A 27,006-nucleotide genomic window follows, 5' to 3' on the forward strand; every position below is an offset into this window, starting at 1 on the left:
TGGAGGAACGTCATGCCAGAGGACCAACACATCACCGTCACTTGATGCGGAATCCTCTGGTGGTGGCTCGTTGACGGGGAGTGGGTTACTGGTGAAGACACCACCCGGGGAGTGCTTTCTGACCATGGCTTTCAACAAGGCACGATTGACTCGCCTGATTTTGGACCGGTCGTCTACAGGGGCGATGGTATATACTGATCCACCCTCTTGAGGCGCTTTCAGGACTTGGTATGTTACAGAGCTCCAAAGATCTTGGATTTTATGACGCCCTCGGGCACTGAAATCACGCAGCAATACCAACTGGCCCTCCTTCAGTGGTGCATCGTGAACACGCTGATCATAGTTCTTCTTTCGGCGCTCTGCAGCCGTCTTCAACCGTTCCCTAGTCCCTTCAAAGGCCATCTGTAGTCGGGTCTGGTGCTCCTGAATCCACTCATGAATATTCCCACCAGCAGGCTCCTGAACTCTACCCAGCAGAAAATCGACTGGTAGCCTGGGTTCCTGGCCGAACATCAAAAAGAAGGGTGACTCACCGGTAGCCTGATGGGGAGTGGTGTTATAACAGTAGAGGACCTGTGGTAAGCAGGAACTCCAGTCTCTCTTCCGAGACACGGGTAGCGTGCGCAACAAGTTGTGGAGGGTTCTATTGAAACGCTCACACTGGCCATTGCCGGCTGGATGGTACGGGGTTGTGCGAGATTTCTCAATGTTGTACAGGCCGCAAAGCTGCTGGATGAGAGCACTCTCGAAATTCCGACCCTGGTCTGAGTGTATGCGAGCTGGAACACCAAACTTATAAAACCACTCCACTACCAAAACCTGTGCCACAGTAGAGGCACATTGATTACGTGTGGGAACTGCCAGTGTGTACTTGCTGAAGACATCCGTCATCACCAAGACGTTTTCCTGTCCGGTACTGGCAGGTTCCAACATGGTATAATCAATGGCTAGGATTTCATTGGGTCGGGAAGCCATCAAATGCCCCATAAAGCTACGAGCAGCGGGTTGAACATCCTTGGCCACTTGGCACCTCTCACAAGCCTGGCACCACTGTGCCACCTCCGAGGACATCCCTGGCCAGTAGCACCGTGGGCGCAGTAGCTCCATCGTTCTCTCTCCCCCTTGATGGCCATGTTCCTGGTGAACCCGAGTCAACACTTCCTCCTTCAAGGCAGCCGGCAACAGCAGCTGAAGCACTGGCTCGGCACCATCGGGACGGAAAACCTGGCGATAGAGGATTCCATTCCTCTCAACCAGGCGGTCCCACTGCCGGAGTAGCGCCAGTACAGGACGCGAAACAAGTTTCCGCTCCTCCTGGTTGGGCCGCTGCTTCCGCCTCAAAAACACCAACACTTGCTGGATAACGGGATCTGTCTGCTGGAGGGTAGCCATGTCAGCAGCTGAATGATGGGGCAGGACTGTGATGGCAGTTTGAGTTGCTTCAGTCCTTCCTAACTGCAAAGCTTGCTGTAATGGCTTAGGAAGTGACGTGCCAGGGACCATGGCTTCCATCTCTTGCACCCCGGATGGATACTGACGGGAAAGAGCATCAGCGTTCTGGTTGCTCCTTCCTGATCGGTACTTCAGCTCAAAGTCAAAGGATGCGAGTTGGGCTGCCCACCGTTGCTCAGTAGCACCGAGTTTAGCTGTTGACAGATGGCTGAGTGGGTTATTATCGGTATAGACCACACACTTATTGCCAAGCAGGTACTCCCTGAATTTCTCCGTCATGGCCCACTTGAGTGCCAGGAACTCCAACTTCATGGAACTATAGTTCTGCATATTGCGCTCAGGGGGGGGTCAGACCGCGGCTGGCATAAGCGATAGGCCGGACCTTGCCTCCTTGCTCCTGGGAAAGCACCGCCCCAAGGCCACCGTAACTTGCATCCACCTCCAGAACAAAGGGGCGTGAGAAGTCCGCGTAAGCGAGTACTGGTGCAGTGGTTAGCTTGGTCTTTAGTGTCTCAAAACTGCTACGGCACTCCTCCGTCCAGTCCCCAATAGCACCCCGCGCTGCCTTTGTCCTGGATCTGGTGCCTCCTAGCTCTGCCACCAGCCTATGTAGAGGGGCCGCCAACTTGGCAAAGCCCTCCACAAACCGACGATAGTAGCTGGCGAACCCCAGGAAAGACCGCAGCTCAGAGATGGTAGTGGGAGGTCGCCACTTGGCTACCACTTCTATCTTACTTGGGTCGGTGGAAACCCCCTTGTCCGAGATCACGTGGCCCAAGTAGCGCACCTCTCGCTGGAAAAACGCACATTTGGTGAGCTTTGCCTTCAGATTTTCCCGTTGTAGCCGACCCAGCACCACCTCCAGCCTCTCAAGATGTTGCTGTACTGTGGAGGAGAAAATAACAATGTCATCTAGGTAAAGAAGCAAGGATTGGCACTGTTGGTCACCGAATATTCTCTGCATCAGTCTCTGGAATGTGCTGGGGGCGTTACAGAGCCCAAAGGGCATGCGGTTCCACTCAAATAATCCAAACGGAGTGCAGAAGGCAGTCTTGGCACGATCTTCCTCTGTTACCGGGACCTGGTTATATCCACTGGCCAGGTCCATAGTGGAAAACCAGCGAGCGCCTGTCAGTGCATCCAGGGATTCCTCGATACGGGGCAGAGGGAATGCATCTTTCCGTGTCTTGTGGTTCAGTTGTCGATAGTCTACACACATGCGCAGACTGCCGTCCTTCTTTTTGACCAGCACAATGGGGGAAGCGTAGGGGCTGCTGCTCTCTCGGATTACCTGTGCCTCTAGCAGTTGGTTGATGTGTTCTTTGACAACCTCGTACTCGGACGGGGGTATACGCCTATAGCGCTGCCGCACAGGGACCTGGTCTAGGAGAGGGATATCATGGGCCATTAGGTTAGTGCACCCCAAATCCCCATCATGAGCTGAAAAAACTGAGTGATACTTCCTAAGAAGGGACTTCACCGGGCCCTGCTCATCGGCAGGCAATGGGGACAGATCAATGGCCTCTATCTGACCCTGCATGGCATGAACCACTGATTGGGACCTCACAGTGGCTATGCCAGATGGTACCTCAGTGACTCCTGTGGGAAGGCTCACAACATTAACCCCATCCAACGTACCTACAATGGTGCGGGGGTAAAGCAACACATCGGTTGAACCAACATTGACAATTGGGATGTAGGCCGTGCCCCGTAGCACCTGAACTAAAGCTGGGGAAGCAAGCAGTCCTGCAGGTAAGCCAGAGTGTAGGGGCTCAAACAGCACTGTGGTACCGGAATACTGTTCGGAGCATGTGGCCTCCACTATCTTCATTACACCGCCTGGAATGCGACAAACCTTCCTGCCTCTGACTTTTGCCCTACCCGCAGCTTCCTGAGGGGCCTGCACACTAGCGTGGTGACACTTCTGCAACGCCTGCACAACTAATTCTGGGGCCTCAAATACCGAAGGCAAATCAAACAAGGCAAAGCCATGCTGCCCAAAGAGGTCACGATAGCACCTGCGGATGACATTCATTCCCAAAACACCAGGGACCTGCACTGACAAACCCCCAGCGGGGTCCTTAACCACCAAAACCCCACACCGTGGCATTAACTTACCACAGAGCTCAACATCTAGTTCTAGGTAGCCAATATAGGGAATAGTTAGACCATTGGCCGCTCTTAGCTCCAACCAATGACAAGATTGGAGTCGCTCTCGACCCCATGGCTCAAAATGCTGGAGGAAAAGGCTCTCCGTGACCGTAGATACCATGGACCCAGTATCCACTAAGCAGGGCACCTTAACTCCACCAATGCTCACATCTAGATGAGGGCACGATGCCATCAGTTTTGATGTATCCCCCAAAACACTTGAAACAACCCCGGAGCCAGTGGTTACCCAAACCGAACTGTGGCCCTGCAGTTCAGTGGGCGCTAGTTTTCCGAGAGATGAGACGGCCGAGTAGACAATGGAGCACGCAACATGGGCTGGGCACGAGGGGGAGCACGTACCCCATCACACTCACTAGCATAGTGGCCAGGCTGCTGGCAGCGTCTACATATTATTGGGCCATTCCGAGGGGAACGACTGCGCTGATGAGAGCTCTGCAACAGGGACATGCTGCGAGTAAGCTGATTTAACTGCTCTTGCTGACATTTCAACAACTCCCTCATCTCACTCATCTCAGACGCTTGGGCTCATCTCACTCATCTCAGACGCTTGGGGGGAGTTAGCTGTCCCCTGATGACCACTCTGGACCACATACTGTATACCTAAGGCTGTGGGGACGGATTGACTTCGGCCCCTCGCACCACCTGGCAAACCCTCACGTTCCCACCTGATCGCCTCTCCCCTGACCTCAAGTAAGGTGGCAGTGGGCTGCCTGCGCACAAGCTGCTTCAGCTCGCGACGAAGGGCTCCATCAATAACGTGCTCAACAAACTGGTCCCGTAGTAAAACTTCAGCATTAGGCATATCACTCGGTGCACGCTGTTTCACCACCTCCATGAGCCCGAGCAAAGCGTGGGAAAACTCTTGCAGAGTCTCCCCTTCTTGCTGCCTTCGGGAGAAAAAGGCCTGCTGTAAGGCTATGTAGGACTCTGAACACCCATACAACTCCCTCAACACAGCAATGATCTTAGTTGGATCCCCCCGTTCAGCACTAGAGCGATACTTTATCTCTTCACGAGCTTCCCCTTGTAGGTGATCAAACAGAAAGAATGCCTGGTCAGGTGTAGATAAATGCCGTACCCTCATGCAAGCTTGTGCCTCCTCAATCCACTCCGTCAAACTGGTGCCTGCTCGTCCACTAAACATGGGGCATTTCCTGTCTCTGGGTACAAAAACTAGTCTGTCGGTTACATGGGCACTAGCAGCCGAAGGCGCAGTAGGCAGCACAGAAATAGAAGGCGCTGCACTAGGGCCAGGTAGGGCCACATCCTGCTCCTGGCACAACCTCTCATTATCTGCTCGCAACTGGGCAACTAGATCCCTCAGTTCCTGCAACTCTTTCCCCATACTACAGCCGTATAGGTTTAAATGACACGCTGCAACACAGTACCCCAAAACACGAGACCCCACCAAGGTTCACCACTAGCTGCTGCTTTGCCTCCAAACACAAAAAAATACAAAAAAACAAAACACCAAACGTCCCTTTAAACTCACTTTTGTCAAGGGAAAAACAAACACCAAAAATGGAACACACGTTTCTGCCTTCAAAAGTAAATCCTGTCAACAACGCCAAATGTGGCGGGCGGTTTTAGGTAGACCAGAAAACTGATACAATTAAGGAGCCAACAACGCCACCTTGGGATTTCGCCCAAGGAATGATACTTATACCTCAGACTAAAACAGATATTCAAAGGCACAGAGGTTCGCAATACTTATGAGGCTGGAGACGTGGTTCCATTTAACAATAGTTCATATTTTATTTTACACAAACACCTCAATAATAAAAAGGCCAAAAACACAACAAACACAATTATGAAGGGGGGGGGGAAACGGCCGACGCTGAGGCTTACCAGTGGAAGGATGGGTCACCAGGAGTGAGGTATCCTAGGGAGAGAGACGCCCCAAGCACACGTGCACACACACCTCCACACTCGCACACACACACGCACGTGGAGGATCACACCAGGGGTCAACACAGCACACAACGAGGGGACACCACCACCTACGCGCACCAACCACCACCTTGAGGCTCTCAGCTTCTGCACGGGAAAAGAACAGACGTGACAATTAGTGGGACATCACTCACAAATAAACAAAAAGACTGGATAACACTGGCCGACATGCGGCAAAGGATTAAGGTATGATTACTGTACGAACACAAACAAAACAGATTCTTGGTAGGTCTAAGCAGCCAGGGATGACAAATAATAAAAAATTAACAAAGCAAAAATGGAATAAGGAAAATAAACAGAATCAACTTCAAAAGAAACAATGGCAGTAACCAGTTAGCAATTAAGCAATCAAAAATGACAAGTTAAGCCCCACTGATCGCACCCACAATACTAAAAATGACACTAAAATGAATGGAGACGGTCAACAGCCACCATGAGCAAAAACAATGGTAACGTTTAGGCAAAAACACAGGTAGGCAAAGCAGCAGCGTAGGGATAGTTCGGACAGATGTAGCTGCTACGTCGCTAGCTGCCGAATACTGGCACTGAGAGATGCACCGGCACGCAGTCCCGATCCGGCCGTGCCTATGAGCTCGGGGAGGGGAGCAGACAAGTGTCTGGAGCTTAGCCTGTCAGATGAGCCAATTCCTAAAATGAAACGCAGCCTATTAGTTTCAACACCGCACCTGAGTTGGCGGCGCACGGCATAAAAACGACCTACCAGCATTGATCGAGAATAGCGGCAGGTCTGAGGAAGGGAGGAGGGTCCACGACAGGCATCTAAAAGAACCATACAGCTAGTTCAGATATGCTAACAGAGATTGCTGCCGGCACAACTTGTACGGCCACCGCTAACATACCTGCTGCAGCGGACATCGGACGCAACGGAGATGACGTGTGGTTTCAGCGACTAGAGGGGGAGCCTATAGGACCCCTGCCTGTCTTTATAGATTGCCAGCCTACAATGATTGGCTGTCAATCACCGGGCCAACGTACGGGATCACCGACACTGGAGCAGAATAAACTGCAGCCCCATTCTGCTACACGTGGATCACTGTCTCAAAATGTTGTCTCTGGAGGAGCGGTTTAATTTTTGCCAACTGCCTCAACTGAAAAAAGCTCGACTTCACCACAGCTTTAATCTGGCTGTCGAATTTAAGCTCTGCATCCACCTTTACACCCAGATTGTTCACAATTGGCTTGTGATGTTGTGCCAACCCAGGTCAACTAGGGGGGTCACAGAAGCGCCACCAAAGACCATGACCTCTGTCTTTTTTTCATTCAAATTAAGAAAATTTAAAGACATCATGGCTTTGATGTCATGTAGGCAGTCTAGGAGTGGCTTAATATTGTAGAGGTCTGGCTTTTTAAGGGGGACATAGATCTGACATCATCAGCGTAACAATGAAAGGAAATGCCATGTTTCCTGAGAATCGAGCCAAGAGGGAGTAGATAGAGGGAAAATAAAAGAGGACCAAGCACAGAGCCCTGCGGTACCCCACATGAGAGAGGAGCAGTGGAGGACACAGAGTCATCAAGGCTTACACAGAAGGTTTGATGTGACAGGTATGACCTGAACCATTCAAGTGCTGTGCCACTGATGCCCACCCACTGCTCTAAACGAGCAATCAGGATTTTATGGTCCACCGTATCAAATGCTGCAGTCAGATCTAAAAGAACAAGGACAACACAGTGACCAGAGTCAGTAGCTAAAAATATGTCATTACAAACTCTTAAAAGCGCTGATTCAGTGCTGTGCAATGTTTTAAAACCGGATTGGAAAATCTCAAGAATATTTTGTTCATTTAAAAAGTCCATGAGCCGAGAATGCACAATATTTTCTAAGATTTTAGAAAGGAAAGGCAATTTAGAGATAGGCCTGAAAGGTGTCTCACTGTAGGATCAAGCCCAGGTTTCTTCAGCAAAGGTTGAACAACTGCAGGCTTAAAATTAGCAGGGGACCACTCCAGAGGACAGACTGCAATTACTTAATGAAAGAAAGGATGGACCAACAGTCTGGAAAACCTCCTTAAAAAGTCGGGGAGGGACAGTATCTTCAGGGGACCCCGAGGGCTTCAAATGATCAACAGTCTCCTGAAGGAAGGACAGGGTCACAGGTTCAAATGTGTCCAACTCAGGAGAGCAGGGACTTTTATAACTACTCGTACATCTCCCTGCAGAAAATGAAAGCTAATAGTCGTATGTTTATTTTGCTGTGACATTTGAAGAGAATACTATATTTTTTAGGAAGAAAATTAGTGGATTTTGTCAATTATGATTGAATAAATTGTAAAAAATGTGCTAGTCTGAGTAGAATTTAACCTCCCCAGCTCACTCTCAAAGAGACTGAATGAACTGATAAGAATATGAGTTTAAAACTGCATGTGGAAGAGCGTCTGTGAGTCTGTTTCAGTTTTATTTAGAGTCATTGTGGTTCTGCTTGGTGACTCTGCTTGGTGTTGTGTTCACTGGACCAGTTATTCTCATCACCGTCTCTTCAACAACCCTCTGCACCTGCAGCAGGCCGTTCTCACTTCAGTCACACTGAAGGAGGTTTTTGTACGGCGACAAATCACTGTGTGAACACATAGCCACTGTTTATATAGTGGCCACTCTGACAGTAATAAACTGCTGCATCTTCAGCCTGAACTCCTCTGATGGTCAAGGTGAAGTCAGAGTTGCTTCCACTGCCACTAAACCGAGATGGTGTTCCTGAGTGAAGTTTGCTAACTTCATATATCAGGGGCTTTGGAGGCTGTCCAGATTTCTGTTGATACCAGTACAAATACTCATCTCCAAAACCATCTCTGTAAACAGGTCGACTAGTCCTACAGGTGAGAGCGACAGTGGATCCTGGAGTAGATGTCACTACTGGAGGTTGAGTCACAGTCACCTGACCGCTGCATCCTGCAGGACAAAACAAATCATTCCTTCATCAGCAGAAGGAAAGGAGAGAAAAGGCGAGGCGTCGTGTTTGAGATGTTGCCGAGCCAACGAACCTGTAAACCAGCAGCAGGCCAGCGTCCAGATGAGGATGGTGATGAGAGTCATGGTGGTTGTGGTCTCTGCTGTGTTGACTGACAGATCTGAGTCCTGCAGTGTTGAACTCACAGGACTATAAAGCTTCTCAGTTCACTGGAGGATCAGCTGACGATGCAAAGCCTCCTCTATGGAAATGATTTCTCTGCTCTCAACAGACTGAAGGCAACGTGGGACACGAAATCAGGAGGAATACGGCTCGGATGAACAACATGGAGGATCTTAATGGAACAGAGGAAAACACTCACATTAAAAGTGCAGTTGAGGATTTAAGGATACGTTTGTGTTCACTGTGGTTGGTATGAAACGTTTGTCTGCTGTTCATTTACTGACAGGATTTAATGAAATCTATCAGATATTTCACTTTTTCATCGTATGACTTTGAAAATCATCATTATCTATAAGCATCATGTTCATTTAACCATGTATGAACTTAAATAAGACTGAAAATATGACTTATGAGGAGGATTTAATCTTTTTCTCTCTGGAGTAGAAAAGTAAAAAAAAATCATATAATCAATCTTTATTTTTACAGTAAGTTTAAATCCAAATAATTTGAAAGATTTTGTAGATTCAATTAAATATAATTATTTCTATATTAATAGAAAAAGTTTCCTCAGTAGATGATAGATTTGTCTCTCAAATTTAAAAATATGCTATAAAATTGTTAAAAAACATGTAGAAGTTGAAGGAATAGGAGATAAATCATTACTTGATTAAAATAAATGATTAATTATGCATTCTTACTATAAAATAACTCTGTTTTCAGTGGACAGATGCTTGTTCACAGTGCAGGAGGTTTTTGTACGGCCACTTAACGAGGTTGTATCACTGTGGTGGACTTTTGGTGGAGGAACCAAACTCATCGTTAACTGTAAGTATCACAGATTTATGATTTCTACAACGTTCAATATTATAATCGCTTTGTCAAAAGTAAATGTGATGAACCAAATCATTATTTTGGATCATTTATACTTTTTGGATATTTATTATTCATTAATCTAGGCTGATATTGGAGTTTAGGAAAACACTGCATATTATTTTCCTATTATAGATTATGTTTTGGTGAAGTAGATGCAGTATTTTATTTTGTAACATTGAAACATCTGTTAGTGTGTTAGCTGTACGTTATAAAATCTAATGTTGATCAAACAAATAAGATTGTACATTCAGTGTCGCTGCAGTTTGTGTTCACGGTTCGTTGGTTCAAAGTGATGAAAAGGAAGTGAAACAGACAGATGTCAAAGTCTTTCACTGCTTACAGTTTACAGATGATTAATGAAACTTTTCTATTCCAATGACTCCTCAGTCACATTGTATATGATTCTATAATGATTTAATGAGGAGAACCGCAGGAGAAGATTGGTTCCTGTAAATGACAGAACTCCAGTCAGCGTTGTATTTGTTAAATCCTCCCTCCATCCCATGTCTCTGTGTGACCACAGCATCATGCACACAGCTAACCCTCAGTAACGTCACCTCTGTCATGTTCAGCTGTCTTTCCTACAGTGGAAGTTAATCTGCTCCTCGTGTGTCTCTGCTCTCCCCTCCAGCTGGCTCCATGATCCGGCCCTCAGTCTCCTTGCTTCCCCCCTCCTCTGAGCAGCTCTCTGGGGGCTCGGCCACGCTGGCCTGCCTGCTGACCGGCTACTCTCCTCAGGGAGCCGTGGTGAGCTGGGAGGTGGACGGCACCGAGGTGACGGAGGGGGTCCTGAGCAGCTCAGAGGAGGAGAAGAGCGGACTCTACAGCAGCAGCAGCACCCTGAGCCTGAGCCGGGAGCGCTGGATGGCAGGAGAGCTGTACTCCTGCAAGGTCCTCCATCACAACCACAACCAGATGCAGTCCCTCCACAGGAGCCAGTGTAAGGCCTAGAGGGTCTGGATGGAGGCCAGGACAGGAGCTCTGCATGGGGGGAGCAGGAGGAACACACCTGCTGCTCTGAACAATCTGAGGACAACGTTTGTAGAGGAAACTATAAAGCCTTGTGTGACTGCTGTAAAGTAGCTAGAGAGTAATGTGTGTAGCTCAGCAAGTAGATGTGTTTAATAACTGTCTTTTTATAATAATAAAGCTTTCACTGATGAATAACATGATAAAGTGTTTGGTGTTTTATTTTATTAAGAGAAGTAAATAATTAAATGGTTTCATATCAACTGGTTCTACTCCCTGCAGAAAATTAAAGCTTTATAAAATCCATATTTCTACATTACAATACAATAATACAGAGATGTGAAACTGAGGGAGGATTCTGCAGAAACTTCACCTCCATCCATCAGACAGAGAAGACAGGACCCACACATGCAGACAGACAAGGTTGCAGTGCCGAGGCTCAGTGTTCAATAAACCAGTTCAGGTTCGGTACACAGGAAGGCAGTCGGTGAAGATAACGGCACAAACGTCCGAGAGGAAGGAAAGCTGATTTGCCCATAATCTTCTATATGTTCATTACTTTACAAAATAAACATTTTAAATTATTGGTACATTCAAAAAGGTTATACCATCCTAAAATAAAACTGTGGATTATAAGAAGTCAGTGTCTCTGTGTTATTTTTAGGCAAGGCAACTTTATTTGTATAGCACATTTCATCCACAAGGCAGACTCAAAGTGCTTCACATCGTGACATGTCATACAATAAAGTGAAAAAAAAGAATTAAAAGAAAATAAAGGCAAAATTAAAATGCATTACAGAAAGAAAGGAGAATAAAAACATATTTGCAATAATTAAAAACAGTGCAGACATTAAAAAGATTTAGCAGAAAGCTATGGTGAACATAAAAGTTTTCAGTCTAGTTTTAAAAGTGGTCAGAGTTGGGGCAAGTCTTATCTTCAGGAAGTTTATTCCAGCCATTTGTTGCATAGTGACTAAATGATGCTCTCCCGTGATTGTTGTTTACTCTGGGAATCACTAACAGATTGGTCTCAGAAGATCTTAGTGGTCTAGAAGGCTTATATAGTGGGAGCATATCAGTGATATACTTCGGTCCTAGACCATGTAGTGATTTATATGTGAGCAGGAGGATTTTGAAATCAATCCTCTGACATACAGGGAGCCAATGCAAGGATTTAAGAATTGGTGTAATGTGCTCACATGTTTTGGTCTTTGTAAGAACTCTAGCAGCAGCGTTCTGAACAAGCTGTAGCTGCCTGACAGTTTTTTTTTGGAAGACCTGCAAGGAGACCATTACAGTAGTCTAGCCTACTAGTAATAAAGGCATGTACAAGTTTTTCTAAGTCTTGAGCTGACATGAGCCCTCTAAGTCTTGCTACATTTTTGAGGTGATAGTAGGCTGATTTTGTTACTGATTTAATGTGACTGTCGAAATGTAAATCAGAATCCATAATAACCCCAAGATTTCTGGCTTTCTTTGAGGTTTTCAGGGACAGAGAGTGAAGGTGTTGAATTACTTTAAACCTTTCTTTTTTAGCACCAAAAACAATTATCTCAGTTTTGTCCTCATTTAGTTGTAGGAAGTTTTGGCACATCCAGTCTTTGACTTGCTCAATGCACTGGCACAGAAGATCTATGGGGCGATAGTCGTTTGGTGATAGTGCTACATAGATGTGGGTGTCATCGGCATAGCAATGGTGGTCAATGTTATTATTTTGCATGATTTGTCCTAGTGGCAGCATGTAGATGTTGAATAAAGTCGGCCCCAAGATTGAACCTTGGGGGACTCCACACGTTACATTGGTAGGTTCTGATACAAAGTCGCCAATGGAAACAAAATAGTTCCTATCTTGTAGATATGACTTGAACCAGCTTAAGACTGTGCCTGAGAGCCCCACCCAGTTTTCCAACCTGTCCAAAAGTATTGAGTGGTCCACAGTGTCAAATGCAGCACTGAGGTCTAAAAGCATTAATATTGAAGTTTTGCCAGAGTCTGTGTTGAGACGGATGTCATTTACAACTTTAATAAGGGCCGTCTCGGTGCTATGAAAAGGTTGAAATCCTGACTGGAAGTTGTTGTGGCAGCCAGTTGAAGCCAGGAAGTGATTTAGTTGTTGGAGGACAACTTTCTCAATTATTTTACTTATGAAGGGTAGATTTGAAATTGGTCTCTAGTTGTTGATAATAGAGGCATCTAGGCTCCGCTTTTTTAGAAGAGGTTTAATGACTGCAGTTTTGAAGGCCTTTGGGAAATTGCCTGATTGAATGGAGTTATTAACTATTTGCAATACGTCTATTGATAGGCAGTCAAAAACATTCTTAAAAAAGTTGGTAGGTAAAGCATCAAGGCAGCAGGTGGATGATTTTAGATTTGTCACCGTTTCCACTAGAGTTTTAGAGTCTATGGCATTAAAGCTTGCCATCATTGCTGTGTTACTTTTGCCTGAACAGGGTGGTGATCCAACTTTTTTGTTTGAGATATTGATGGCGCGTCTGATGCCTTCAATGTTATTAGTATAAAAGAATGCAAACTCATTGCATTTCTGCGTGGAATGGAGTTTAGCTGGTATTTGTGTTGGGGGGTTGGTCAGTCTGTCAACAGTTACTAATAGGGTTTTCACCTTATTAGTGTTGTTGTTTATGATATTGGAGAAGAATGTTTCTCTCGCACTTTTTAAGACTAAATTGTAGGCCCGGAGGCTCTCTTTATAGATGTCATGGTGAATATGAAGTTTAGTACTCCGAGAGGATTCGTTCAGCCTTCCTGCCTCTCTTCTCTGGGCTGTCACAACAGCAGCTTTTCTCCAGGGTGCCTTTTGCTTACCAGAAATTGTTTTAACCGTAGCAGGTGCAATGACATCGATGACATTCAGAATTTTGGAATTAAAGATGATTACAAGATCGTTAGCATGACATGGGTTTAGAGGTGGTAACGAGGAGATGGCATTTTTAAAGAGTACAACTAATAGTACTACTCCCTGCAGAAAATGAAAGCTAATAGTCGTATGTTTATTTTGCTGTGACATTTGAAGAGAATACTATATGTTGAAGAAGAAAATGAATGGGTTTTTATATTATGACTAATAAATTGGAAAAACTTGCTAGTCTGAGAAGAATTGAACCTGACCATCTCACTCATAAAGAGACTGAATGAACTGATAAGAATATGAGTTTAAAACTGCATGTGGAAGAGCGTCTGTGAGTCTGTTTCAGTTTTATTTAGAGTCATTGTGGTTCTGCTTGGTGACTCTGCTTGGTGTTGTGTTCACTGGACCAGTTATTCTCATCACCGTCTCTTCAACAACCCTCTGCACCTGCAGCAGGCCGTTCTCACTTCAGTCACACTGAAGGAGGTTTTTGTACGGCTCTAAATCACTGTGTGAAGACACCGCTACCAAAGTCACTCAGACAGTAATAAACTGCTGCATCTTCAGCCTGAACTCCACTGATGGTCAAAGTGAAGTCAGAGCTGCTTCCACTGCCACTAAACCGAGATGGTATTCCTGAGTGAAGTGTGCTAACGCGATATATCAGACGCTTTGGAGGCTGTCCAGATTTCTGTTGATACCAGGACAAAGCCCTTACTCCATCACTAAATGTTGCAACAGGCTTACTAGTCTTACAGGTGAGAGCGACAGTGGATCCTGGAGTAGATGTCAATACTGGAGGCTGAGTCACAGTCACCTGACCGCTGCATCCTGCAGGACAAAACAAATCATTCATTCATCAGCAGAAGGAAAGGAGAGAAAAGGCGAGGCGTCGTGTTTGAGATGTTGCCGAGCCAACGAACCTGTAAACCAGCAGCAGGCCAGCGTCCAGATGAGGATGGTGATGAGAGTCATGGTGGTTGTGGTCTCTGCTGTGTTGACTGACAGATCTGAGTCCTGCAGTGTTGAACTCACAGGACTATAAAGCTTCTCAGTTCACTGGAGGATCAGCTGACGATGCAAATTGCCTGCCCCTCATAATACGGGACCGTCCCACGTTTATGAATTTTAAGACTCATTTAAAATTGTGGCTCAGGGAAAATCAAAGCTGCACTCACTTTTAACTGCATCACACACTTCATTATGTGTGTCACTCACATGTCCTGTTGCATCTTGTCTTGTCTGTTGTTGTTAGTGTTTGTCTTGACCCTCAGATTAAATATGAGGGTGTTGTATGTATGTTACTTTGTTTTTATGTTTCCTATGGTTTCTGCCTGGGTACAATAGATGAAAAACTAGCCATTGTACTATCGAGTATTTACATTGTGTATTTAAACTGATGTCCATAAATATGCACTGTCCCTATTAAATAAACTAATAGTTCAATAAATAAAGCCTCCTCTCTATGGGAATGATTTCTCTGAGTTTTATTTGTTTCACACAAAGAGAAACGATTTATTCATCAGGAATGTAGCATGAACCATAAACCATCATTAAATAAAACTGGATCATAATGAGCCTGTTTTTGTATTTCTTTTTAATTCAAAATGGAAAATACCTTCTTGATATTTTCAGTATCTAATACATCTGTTAGTAGAGGAGATGGTCGTATGTTTATTTCACTGACATTTGAAGAGAAAATATTATATTTTGAGGATGAAATTAAATGGTTTTTTTAAATTATGACTAATAAATTGTAAAAGTCTGAGAAGAATTGAACCTGACCAGCTCACTCACAGTTTTCAGTGTGAGTACGAAAAAACAGTTCAGACTCACGGTGACACGAGAACTTAAAACTGCGAGGAGCAGTGATGCATTCAAATCATGCAAAACCCGTTTGGGCCCAGCTGTGGTTGTGGAAGTGAAAGGGAGAGAGGAGGTGGAGGAAGTAGAGGCTACATCTCCCTGTGGACTGATTCAGAAGAAACGTTGGACTCTGCATCTCTCTGCTCCTTCTGCCTTTGCTGGTAAATAGATACAGGTCGCCCTCTTCTGGCGGACTCCATATTACCATGACATTTAATTTGTACAGCCCTTTGCTCTTCTCCTTATCATTACATTTACATTTACATTTAGGTCATTTAGCAGACGCTTTTGTACAAAGCGACTTACAATAAGTACATTTTGTCAAAAGAAGGAAACAAAGAAACCACAACGTATCATTTCCGATAAAGTAAGAGCTAAAAATAGAACAAGTGTTAGGTCCTCATCTGAGTAAAGTAGTACTTCAAGAGCAACAGTGCTATGATCAGAGTGCTATAGGTAAGGGTGTTTTTTTTTTTTTTTTTTGGGGGGGGGGGGGGGGGGGGGGGGGTGTTAGTGGGTCATGCTATGTAGAGAAAATGAATTATCTGTGTTTTACTCTGATTTATTGACAGCCTCCATCTGTAACACCACGTCTTAAATCAATTTGACATTCAATTCAATTCAGTTTATTTAAGAAGGGGACAGTGCAAATTAATGAAACACATGATAATACATGGGTTAAAAATGCCAGAATTAGCCAAAAGGCTAATTTTCATCTGTAGTCCCCTGGCATCAATGTAAAAAAGAATACAAATAAAAAGGATAAAAAACAACAAAATGAGCAGGACAGAACTCCACAGAACAACACAGAACATCACGGAACAAACACAGCAGGTAGCAGGGTAAAATAACGGAGCGTAGAATACAAAGCACCAGAAAGAAAGAAAAAAAATAGACCACATTCAAAACAAATTATTTTAGTGCTGACATGTATATGTATTGATCATCCATTGTCTTAACTGCTTGGTAAAAGATGTGTATGTGTTGAGTTCTCTATGTTGTGGGATTGAATTCCATTCTCTTGCACTTTTGACGGACCAGCCTGACTGACTAAAAGTGCTTTTTCGCAATGAAATAACACAATCCCCCCTAGACGATCCCCTTGTGACCGATCAGTACCTGTTCTTCTGTTGATGTAAGCAGCAAGTGGTGGTGGAGCTAGATTGTGAGTGACTTTAACCCTCCTGTTATGTTACGGGTCAAATTGACCCGTTTTAAAGTTTGAAGATCTAGGAAAAATAGTTAAAAGTATTTTTTTCAGTATGAAACTTCTTCTGCTTTCCTTAATTAGTGTAATCAACATATAATATGAAAATGGTTCATCTCACATATTTGCAACCACCCCCTGCATGTTTATATCACATAGATACTGTTCGGGTCAATTTGACCCAGCAGTCAAACTGGAGGTAAAAGGGTGTCAGAAATGTCAGAGTATTTCTTTCTTTGCAACTTTGAGACATATTTCACCCCAATCACACACACACACACACACACACACACACACACACACACACACACACACACACACACACACACACAGGTGTGCTCCTCCCTGCTGAGCTGCAGGTAATCAAGAACAGGGCCCCTCAATCTTCCATGTTTGCCTTCACAGACACCACAGCCCTGGTGTCTTACTGCCCCAAAAAGGGAAAAAATGTTGTGCTCATGAACACTCTGCACAAAAATGCTGAAATCAGCATAAGAGAAGACCAGAAACCAAGCATGATCCTTGATTACAATGCCACCAAAGGGGGGGGGGTAGACAACTTGGACAAAGTAACAGGGTCCTACAGTACCAAACGAATGACTGCGCGCTGGCCATTGGTCATCTTTTATAACATGATAGATGTATCGGCCTACAATGCATTTGTCATCTGGACTGAGATCTTTCCTGACTGGAATGTGTCAGGAAGCTGTACAAGAGGTGCATTTATCTTGAGGAGCTGGGGAAGGCGTTTGTGACACCGCACATCCAATGGAAGCAGCACCTGCCAAGGACCCCAGTCGCTGCAGCCATGGTGAGGGAGATCCAGGAGAGCACTGCACCAAGTACTATACTATACCAGTGCGTGAGGTGAGTCAGTGTGTGTGTGTGTGTGTGTGTGTGTGGGGGGGGGGGGGGGGGGGGGGGGGGGGGGGTGTATAAGTGTATGAGAGTGTGTTGTGTGTGTCTTGGTATCAGCAAAAAGACACCATAGTAAAGTAATCATGGTCCTCTTGTTTCTAGGTTGTTGCTGAGGGAAAAAGAAAGAGGAAGAGGTGCCAGGTCTGCAGGCCATCTGACGATGTCAAGACAAACATGACCTGTGCGAAATGTGCAAAATTCATTTGCACAAAGCACAGTGTGATGACATGTCACTCGTGTGCTGTGTAGATGAACAGACACACACACACACACACACACACACACACACACGCACACACACACACACGTTCATATTTGTTGTATTGTTGTATTGCGATTTTGTTCATTTCTGGTTCACACTGCATGTATGTAAAACAAAATTTCAATGTTATATTTCAAAGTTATGTAAAACTATTGTGATTTATATGTTGGTCTTTCAAAAGTAATAAAGTAGTGAAACATTAAAAAAAGGTTTGAACATGTATTTTTTTTTAATGAAAAACGAGTAAATTATCCTAATTGAACCATTTCCTGTTAGAGGTAAGGAACACCATTGCACTAAATATTGATAGAATAATTAGTAATGGAGTTAGTAATGAAGTATTCACACTGCTTGTTAGGATTTTTTTGGTTTCAGACATCCTTTGGATAAATAAACATGCACCGGGTCAAATTGACCCGGGAACACCATTGCTGTTCCTGACAAATGAACATAACAGGAGGGTTAAAAACCAAGCATACATTAAAATATTTTTTGAGGTCTTCCCAGCTTAAAAGCTGGTACTTTTTTACAATCGAACAGTGATGGAAGTGTTTTGGCTTTTTATCTAGAATTTGTATTGCTTGTTTGTATTGTGATTCAAGTGGTTTTAATGTGCTCAAGTTGGCCTGCGACCAGCTTGTCAAACAATAATTCAGATGACTAAAAATCATAGAGTGTAAAAACATTTTGGCAGCCTCTGTGGACGTGTAATTTCTAATGGAACGAACATTTGCAATATTGAGTTTTGCAGGTTTTCTTTACATGTGCCTTAAAGGAAAGGTTTGAATCAATTAACACCCCGAGATATTTAAATTCACTCACAACCTGTAATTTTTCTCCCGCTACAATAATGTGATGGTCACTATTGGGTTTACAAAAGAACATACTGACTGTTTTTGAGACATTTAATTGCAGGCAACATTCTCTCAGCCATGCTGTAACCTGAGCCATGGATCTAGTAAGCTTATCTACAACAACTGCCTTGGACCTGCCATTTACAAATAAAACAGTATCATCTGCATACATTATAGTTTCAACCTCAGGACACACAGATGGGAGGTCATTAATATAAATACTGAACAAGAGTGGACCAAGAATGGACCCTTGCGGCACACCAGTGTGCAACTGCAGCGACTTTGATCTATGATTATTTATAGAAACTGACTGAGACCTGTTTGTTAAATATGATTCCACCCATTTTGTTGTACCATTACTGAAATTAAATTTTGATATTTTATTAAGGAGCACTTTGTGATTGACCGTATCAAAAGCCTTCCTGAGAACAAGAAATACTGCACCTACAACACCACCCGAATCAAGTGAGAATTTTATTTGCTCTAACAAAAGACATGTCTCTGTTGAATGTTTGGCCCTAAAGCCAAACTGCATGGGGGGGAGAGAGGTAGAGCTGTAATCAAGATGGAAAATAATCTGCTCAGCTACCCATTTTTCAGCAATTTTAGATGCTGTCGGGAGAATACTGATCGGCCTATAATTACTTAGAGAATTTAATTCACCAGATTTGAAGATTGGACTGACAATACCTGATTTCCAGGCATTTGGAAACTGTCCAGTTGATATTGACTGATTAATAATAGATGTAATAGGATAAGCCAGAACTGAGCCCAGGTCTTTAAGCATAGTCGTATCCATCCCAAACACATCTTTTGCCTTAGAAGGTTTGAGAGACCTGATGGTTTTCATGACCTGTGACTCAGTGATGTTTGTTAGGGTAAAGGCAGGTTCTACTATGGTGGCTGGCTCCTCTCTACCCCGGTCTACCTGGAAACTCTGGGAGATTTCAGCCACGGAGTCAACAAAGTAGTGGTTGAAGGCCTTCACTATTTCATTTGGCTGATTTAAAATAGTTCCATTTAGGTTAATTTCAGACATTTTTCTATTACTGAGACTTTCCCCTGTCAGTTTCTTTAAGTGGCTCCAGATCATTTTAACATTTCCTCTGGCCTCACTTAAAGCTGCTATAAAAAAATTTGCCTTGGCTTTTCTGATTTCTCTCATTACCTTGTTTCTTAACATTGTGTATTCATACTTATCATGTTGAAGTTTTATTTTGATGGATTTTTTTAGAGCAAGATCACGCTCTCTCATCAGTTTAAAGATGTTGTCAGTTAGCCAAGGGAGACTGTTCTTTTTGCCCCCATTTTTAATCTTACGGGTAAATTGTTGAATAATGTCCTGTATTTTGTTTGAAAATGTTAAACAATCTTGTTCCAGATTACTTCCTGATAGCAGCTCATTCCAGTTTACCTGCTGGATTAAGGTTTTAAAATTATTTTGCTCATTACGGGGAATTTGATTAGATTCTGATGCAGCCAAGGGTTTAAATCGCTTCCTATTCAGCTTCCTGGACAATAAAATCAGATTATGATCAGATAGTCCTGTAAGCATATTGAATGATTTTCAAATTCTCTCAGGTTTGTTACTAAAAACTAAATCAATCTGTTATTCTTGTGGGCCCATTAATTAGCTGTGTTAAATCCATCCCATCCATAACCTTTTTCAAATTTTTCCTAACATAATCTGTAAATCATCTTCTGATTCAGCCAGCAGCGCAGTATCATCTGCATACAGCAAAATACCCACAGTTAAGTCCTGGTTCAGTTTATCAGGATCATTCAAGACAGGCCTTCCTGTCTGCTTTTGTTTAACGTTACACTCTCTGCAGGAGCTGATCATGTGACCTTCACCTGCATATTACACATGATGGAGGAAACCTGTCTCCTGCATTTTAACGGTCTGTTTGCATTTAATTAAAAGTTGATACATTTTAAGGGATAACAAATACTAAAAACGTAAACACTTCTTTAAAAGTATAAAATGTTCCAGGTCACACTGCTTTTAGCACCAAGACACAAGAACAGACAGTAGTTTGTCTAAACAATGGTTTGACCTTTTTTTCAGATGAATTCAAAAACAATTTCCCTGAATTGGAGCAGAAACAACACGGTTGCAGCTGGAGGCCCGATCACTCTGAACCAAGGTTGGGCTGATAATGAAACTGGAGAAATATCTGAAAATGTTAAGAAATAATACTTTGAAGTGAGAGGCAGAGATCCCAGTAATGTGTGTGCTTGGTGAGGTTTGTGTCAGCTCTGTGTTCACTGGTCTGTGTCTCCTCAGCAGCTGCAGAAGGTTCCTGCTGGAACAGCTCAGCTTCTCTGCAGTCTGACTGAGGGAGGTTTTTGTACGACGACAAATCACTGTGTGAACACACCGCCACTGTGGTAACTCTGACAGTAATAAACTGCTGCATCTTCAGCCTGAACTCCACTGATGGTCAAAGTGAAGTCAGAGCTGCTTCCACTGCCACTAAACCGAGATGGTGTTCCTGAGTAACGTGTGCGAGTTAAATATATCAGGAGCTTTGGAGGCTGTCCAGATTTCTGTTGATACCAGGACAAATACCCATTTCCATTATATGTGCTAACAGGTTGACTAGTCTTACAGGTGAGAGCGACAGTGGATCCTGGAGTAGATGTCACTACTGGAGGCTGAGTCACAGTCACCTGACCGCTGCATCCTGCAGGACAAAACAAATCATTCATTCATCAGCAGAAGGAAAGGAGAGAAAAGGCGAGGCGTCGTGTTTGAGATGTTGCCGAGCCAACGAACCTGTAAACCAGCAGCAGGCCAGCGTCCAGATGAGGATGGTGATGAGAGTCATGGTGGTTGTGGTCTCTGCTGTGTTGACTGACAGATCTGAGTCCTGCAGTGTTGAACTCACAGGACTATAAAGCTTCTCAGTTCACTGGAGGATCAGCTGACGATGCAAAGCCTCCTCTCTATGGAAATGATTTCTCTGCTCTCAACAGACTGAAGGCAACGTGGGACACGAAATCAGGAGGAATACGGCTCGGATGAACAACATGGAGGATCTTAATGGAACAGAGGAAAACACTCACATTAAAAGTGCAGTTGAGGATTTAAGGATACGTTTGTGTTCACTGTGGTTGGTATGAAACGTTTGTCTGCTGTTCATTTACTGACAGGATTTAATGAAATCTATCAGATATTTGACATTTTCATCACATGATTTTGTAAATCATCATTATCTATAAACATCATGTTCATTTAACCATGTATGAACTTAAATAAGACTGAAAATATGACTTATGAGGAGGCTGTAATCTTTTCTCTCTGGAGTAGAAAAGTTTAAAAAAATCATATAATCAATCTTTATTTTTACATTAAGTGTAAATCCATATAATTTGAAAGATTTTGTGAATTAAATTAAATATAATTATTTCTATATTAATTGACAAGTGTTTTCAGTGGATAGATTTGTCTCTCAAATTTAAAAATATGCTATAAAATTATTAAAAAACATGTAGAAGTTGAATGAATAGGAGATGAATCATTACTTAATTCAAATAAATGATTAATTATGCATTCTTACTATAAAATAACTCTGTTTTCAGTGGACAGATGCTTGTTCACAGTGCAGGAGGTTTTTGTATGGCCACTTAACGAGGTTGTATCACTGTGGTACACTTTTGGTGGAGGAACCAAACTCATCGTTAACTGTAAGTATCACAGATTTATGATTTTTACAACGTTCAATATTATAATCGCTTTGTCAAAAGTAAATGTGATGAAACAATTCATTATTTTGGATCATTTATACTTTTTGGATATTTATTATTCATTAATCTAGGCTGATATTGGAGTTTAGGAAAACACTGCATATTATTTTCCTATTATAGATTATGTTTTGGTGAAGTAGATGCAGTATTTTATTTTGTAACATTGAAACATCTGTTAGTGTGTTAGCTGTACGTTATAAAATCTAATGTTGATCAAACTAATAAGAGGGTTTATTGTACATTCAGTGTCGCTGCAGTTTGTGTTCACGGTCCGTTAGTTCAAAGTGATGAAAAGGAAGTGAAACAGACAGATGTCAAAGTCTTTCACTGCTTACAGTTTACAGATGATTAATGAAACTTTTCTATTCCAATGACTCCTCAGTCACATTGTATATGATTCTATAATGATTTAATGAGGAGAGCCGCAGGAGAAGATTGGTTCCTGTAAATGACAGAACTCCAGTCAGCGTTGTATTTGTTAAATCCTCCCTCCATCCCATGTCTCTGTGTGACCACAGCATCATGCACACAGCTAACCCTCAGTAACGTCACCTCTGTCATGTTCAGCTGTCTTTCCTACAGTGGAAGTTAATCTGCTCCTCGTGTGTCTCTGCTCTCCCCTCCAGCTGGCTCCATGATCCGGCCCTCAGTCTCCCTGCTTCCCCCCTCCTCTGAGCAGCTCTCTGGGGGCTCGGCCACGCTGGCCTGCCTGCTGACCGGCTACTCTCCTCAGGGAGCCGTGGTGAGCTGGGAGGTGGACGGCACCGAGGTGACGGAGGGGGTCCTGAGCAGCTCAGAGGAGGAGAAGAGCGGACTCTACAGCAGCAGCAGCACCCTGAGCCTGAGCCAGGAGCGCTGGATGGCAGGAGAGCTGTACTCCTGCAAGGTCCTCCATCACAACCACAACCAGATGCAGTCCCTCCACAGGAGCCAGTGTAAGGCCTACAGGGTCTGGATGGAGGCCAGGACAGGAGCTCTGCATGGGGGGAGCAGGAGGAACACACCTGCTGCTCTGAACAATCTGAGGACAACGTTTGTAGAGGAAACTATAAAGCCTTGTGTGACTGCTGTAAAGTAGCTAGAGAGTAATGTGTGTAGCTCAGCAAGTAGATGTGTGCGTTTAATAACTGTCTTTTTATAATAATAAAGCTTTCACTGATGAATTACATGATGAAGTGTTTGTTGTTTTATTTTATTAAGAGAAGTAAAGAATGAAATGGTTTCATATCAACTGGTTTTACTGCCTGCAGAAAATTAAAGCTTTGGATTCATCTTATAAAAATTCATATTTCTACATTACAATACAATAATACAGAGATGTGAAACTGAGGGAGGATTCTGCAGAAACTTCACCTCCATCCATCAGACAGAGAAGACAGGACCCACACATGCAGACAGACAAGGTTGCAGTGCCGAGGCTCAGTGTTCAATAAACCAGTTCAGGTTCGGTACACAGGAAGGCAGTCGGTGAAGATAACGGCACAAACGTCCGAGAGGAAGGAAAGCTGATTTTCCATAATCTTCTTTATGTTCATTACTTTACGAAATAAACATTTTAAATGATTGATACATTCAAAAAGGTTATACCATCCTAAAATAAAACTGTGGATTATAAGAAGTCAGTGTCTCTGTGTTATTTTTAGGCAAGGCAAGGCAACTTTATTTGTATAGCACATTTCATCCACAAGGCAGACTCAAATGGCTTCACATCATGACATGTCATACAATAAAGTGAAAAGAAAAGAATTAAAAGAAAATAAAGGCAAAATTAAAATGCATTACAGAAAGAAAGGAGAATAAAAACATATTTGCAATAATTAAAAACAGTGCAGACATTAAAAGATTTAGCAGAAAGCTATGGTGAACATAAAAGTTTTCAGTCTAGTTTTAAAAGTGGTCAGAGTTGGGGCAAGTCTTACATCTTCAGGAAGTTTATTCCAGCCGTTTGGTGCATAGTGACTAAATGATGCTCTCCCGTGATTGTTGTTTACTCTGGGAATCACTAACAGATTGGTCTCAGAAGATCTTAGTGGTCTAGAAGTCTTATGTAGTGGGAGCATATCAGTGATATACTTCGGTCCTAGACCATGTAGTGATTTATATGTGAGCAGGAGGATTTTTAAATCAATCCTCTGACATACAGGGAGCCAATGCAAGGATTTAAGAATTGGTGTAATGTGCTCACATTTTTTGGTCTTTGTAAGAACTCTAGCAGCAGCGTTCTGAACAAGCTGTAGCTGCCTGACAGTTTTTTTTTGGAAGACCTGCAAGGAGACCATTACAGTAGTCTAGCCTACTAGTAATAAAGGCATGTACAAGTTTTTCTAAGTCTTGAGCTGACATGAGCCCTCTAAGTCTTGCTACATTTTTGAGGTGATAGTAGGCTGATTTTGTTACTGATTTAACGTGACTGTCGAAATGTAAATCAGAATCCATAATAACCCCAAGATTTCTGGCTTTGTTTGAGGTTTTCAGGGACAGAGAGTGAAGGTGTTGAATTACTTTAAACCTTTCTTTTTTAGCACCAAAAACAATTATCTCAGTTTTGTCCTCATTTAGTTGAGGGAAGTTTTGGCACATCCAGTCTTTGACTTGCTCAATGCACTGGCACAGAAGATCTATGGGGCGATAGTCGTTTGGTGATAGTGCTACATAGATTTTGGTGTCATCGGCATAGCAATGGTGCTCAATGTTATTATTTTGCATGATTTGTCCTAGTGGGAGCATGTAGATGTTGAATAAAGTCGGCCCCAAGATTGAACCTTGGGGGACTCCACACGTTGCATTGGTAGGTTCTGATACAAAGTCGCTAATGGAAACAAAATAGTTCCTATCTTGTAGATAGGACTTGAACCAGCTTAAGACTGTGCCTGAGAGCCCCACCCAGTTTTCCAACCTGTCCAAGAGTATTGAGTGGTCGACAGTGTCAAATGCAGCACTGAGGTCTAATAGCATTAATATTGAAGTTTTGCCAACGTCTGTGTTAAGACGGATGTCATTTACAACTTTAATAAGGGCCGTCTCGGTGCTATGAAAAGGTTGAAATCCTGACTGGAAGTTGTTGTGGCAGCCAGTTGAAGCCAGGAAGTGATTTAGTTGTTGGAGGACAACTTTCTCAATTATTTTACTTATGAAGGGTAGATTTGAAATTGGTCTGTAGTTGTTGATAATAGAGGCATCTAGGCTCCGCTTTTTTAGAAGAGGTTTAATGACTGCAGTTTTGAAGGTTTTTGGGAAATTGCCTGATTGAATAGAGTTATTAACTATTTGCAATACGTCTATTGATAGGCAGTCAAAAACATTCTTAAAAAAGTTGGTAGGTAAAGCATCAAGGCAGCAGGTGGATGATTTTAGATTTGTCACCGTTTCCACTAGAGTTTCAGAGTCTATGGCATTAAAGCTTGCCATCATTGCTGTGTTACTTTTGCCTGAACAGGGTGGTGATCCAACTTTTTTGTTTGAGATATTGATGGCGCGTCTGATGCCTTCAATGTTATTAGTATAAAAGAATGCAAACTCATTGCATTTCCGCGTGGAATGGAGTTTAGCTGGTATTTGTGTTGGGGGGTTGGTCAGTCTGTCAACAGTTGCAAATAGGGTTTTCACCTTATTATTGTTGTTGTTTATGATATTGGAGAAAAATGTTTCTCTCCCACTTTTTAAGACTAAATTGTAGGCCCGGAGGCTCTCTTTATAGATGTCATGGTGAATATGAAGTTTAGTACTCCGAGAGGATTCGTTCAGCCTTCCTGCCTCTCTTCTCTGGGCTGTCACAACAGCAGCTTTTCTCCAGGGTGCCTTTTGCTTACCAGAAATTGTTTTAACCGTAGCAGGTGCAATGACATCTATGACATTCAGAATTTTGTAATTAAAGATGTTTACAAGATCGTTAGCATGACATGGGTTTAGAGGTGGTAACGAGGAGATGGCATTTTTAAAGAGTACAACTACTAGTACTTCTACCTGCAGAAAATGAAAGCTAATAGTCGTATGTTTATTTTGCTGTGACATTTGAAGAGAATACTATATTTTGAAGAAGAAAATGAATGGATTTTTATATTATGACTAATAAATTGGAAAAATGTGCTAGTCTGATAAGAATATGAGTTTAAAACTGCATGTGGAAGAGCGTCTGTGAGTCTGTTTCAGTTTTATTTAGAGTCATTGTGGTTCTGCTTGGTGACTCTGCTTGGTGTTGTGTTCACTGGACCAGTTATTCTCATCACCGTCTCTTCAACAACCCTCTGCACCTGCAGCAGGCCGTTCTCACTTCAGTCACACTGAAGGAGGTTTTTGTACGGCGACAAATCACTGTGTGAACACCCAAGCACTGTTTATCTTGTGGAGACTCTTACAGTAATAAACTGCTGCATCTTCAGCCTGAACTCCACTGATGGTCAAAGTGAAGTCAGAGCTGCTTCCACTGCCACTAAACCGAGATGGTGTTCCTGAGTGACGTGTGCTAACGTAATATATCAGGAGCTTTGGAGGCTGTCCAGATTTCTGTTGATACCAGAACAAACCCTCATCTCCATCACTATATGTGTAAACAGGTTGACTAGTCTTGCAGGTGAGAGTGACGGTGGATCCTGGAGTAGATGTCACTACTGGAGGCTGAGTCACAGTCACCTGACCGCTGCATCCTGCAGGACAAAACAAATCGTTCATTCATCAGCAGAAGGAAAGGAGAGAAAAGGCGAGGCGTCGTGTTTGAGATGTTGCCGAGCCAACGAACCTGTAAAACAGCAGCAGGCCAGCGTCCAGATGAGGATGGTGATG

General features: G+C 43.3%; 1 long non-coding RNA gene and 1 gene segment (V, D, J or C); both read left to right on the plus strand.

Annotated features, from left to right (window-relative positions):
• LOC311015960 overlaps positions 1-27,006 on the plus strand; it is a 90,225-nt gene that overhangs the window by 54,686 nt on the left and 8,533 nt on the right. Inside the window, exon 2 of the long non-coding RNA XR_014597421.1 lies at positions 24,336-24,474. This is a non-coding gene — a long non-coding RNA (uncharacterized lncRNA). The remainder of the gene's footprint in view (positions 1-24,335; positions 24,475-27,006) is intronic.
• Positions 9,279-10,679, plus strand: LOC311016595 (Ig kappa chain C region, B allele-like). The segment is given in 2 exons: positions 9,279-9,487; positions 10,167-10,679.

Source organism: Eutrigla gurnardus (assembly GCF_963514095.1).
Source record: "Eutrigla gurnardus genome assembly, chromosome: 7".
NCBI lineage: Eukaryota > Metazoa > Chordata > Actinopteri > Perciformes > Triglidae > Eutrigla > Eutrigla gurnardus.